We start from the raw sequence: 1,448 nt of genomic DNA on the forward strand, positions 1-1,448 counted from the left end.
GTTTTACCACCTTGCAAAATCCTAAAGTGAAAAAATGTATACTGATTTATACCCGCCGTCAGCCTCTCAAAGGCTATAATTTAGGTGCTCCTTTTTCTTATTAATAGCTGCCTGCATCTCAGCCGGCTATTGTGCTCCTGATTTGTTCTTTTTTACAGTTCAAAGATTTTGAATTCTATTGGTGCGCTGTCTTTTTACGACGAAGAGGAGTATTTGAGAAGCTGAAGGCATTACGACTCGAAGAGGCGTAATGCTTTTTAATAGCCGCACAGCGATAGCTGGGGCTATTATTGGCCTTCTCTTGGTTTTTTATTTCGTCGTCATGATTTTTGTTACGACCATATGACGTCACAGCCACTTTTTGTTCATTCGTTCATGCAATTGCAACTGAATTGCATGTGTGACGTCATTTTTCGCTCTTAGTGGAGCGAGTTTTTTTGTTCATGCGCGTGATAAAATTTTTGGTCACACTTGACTTACCTCACTCTCAAAAATGACTTCCTCACTTTGAAATTGACTTTTTATAGCTGCGAAGCTGTAAGCTGAGCGTAGCTATATTGCGGTGCTCTTGGTTTTTTTTTTGTTTCGTCGTCTGACGCTCTTTTTTCGTTTTACATTTGTTCACACAGCAAAGCTGAAAAAGTCAAATTTTCTGAATGACTTCTTCCTCTCACTAACGGCATTTGCGCGCGTGACGTCATTTCTCACTCACTTTAGCAAAAGTTTTAAGGTTATTTGCGTGATTAAATTTTGATCATACGTGACTTACCTCACTCAATAAAATGACTTTAGCACTTTAAAAACTTAAGTGTAATTTGAATTTGTTTAAGGTCAAAGGAACTCATATGTGCAGTAAAGGTCCCTAATAAAAGGCTTCTGCGCAATGAATTTCAACAAGCTTTATTAATTTATCGCTGAATGTTTTGTTACCTAGTTTTTTGAGCGGGGTCGATTTTTTTTTCAATTTAGTTCGGTATCTGTTTCTATCTCTATTATATGGCACGCAGGTCTATTCTTTCGCAGCTATTCCGGCAATCTGCCGGCTATGTTATTTACTTTAATTCAAAGAGATAAGGTCAAATGGGTGTGTGTCACTCTAAATGAAGGTTATTTGAGATCAGCTAATAGAAGCAGCAATAAGTTATAAAGATTTTTAATCAAAATATAACAGATCAGCCTTCAACGAAAAGACGAATTTTTTTGGTCTGTCTTTTTTTCACTGTTTTTCTTAGACTGCCGATCTACGAATCTATTGCGGCTATTTTCTGGCAATCTGCAGCTATGTTTGATAATTGTGCGATCAATAAAACCAGAAGTTCAGGGAGTGATTAAAGTTTGAAAAGGTTTTTTTTTCGGTGAGTAAATTGGAAGAGTGGACAACAGTGGTTATTTTGCCCAATCCGTTTTTTGAAACAGCGAGAAATGTAGGCGTGAAAATTTTTTCGTAC

The sequence above is a fragment of the Convolutriloba macropyga genome, chromosome 1, assembly GCF_964194025.1.
Source record: "Convolutriloba macropyga chromosome 1, txConMacr16.3, whole genome shotgun sequence".
NCBI lineage: Eukaryota > Metazoa > Xenacoelomorpha > Acoela > Convolutidae > Convolutriloba > Convolutriloba macropyga.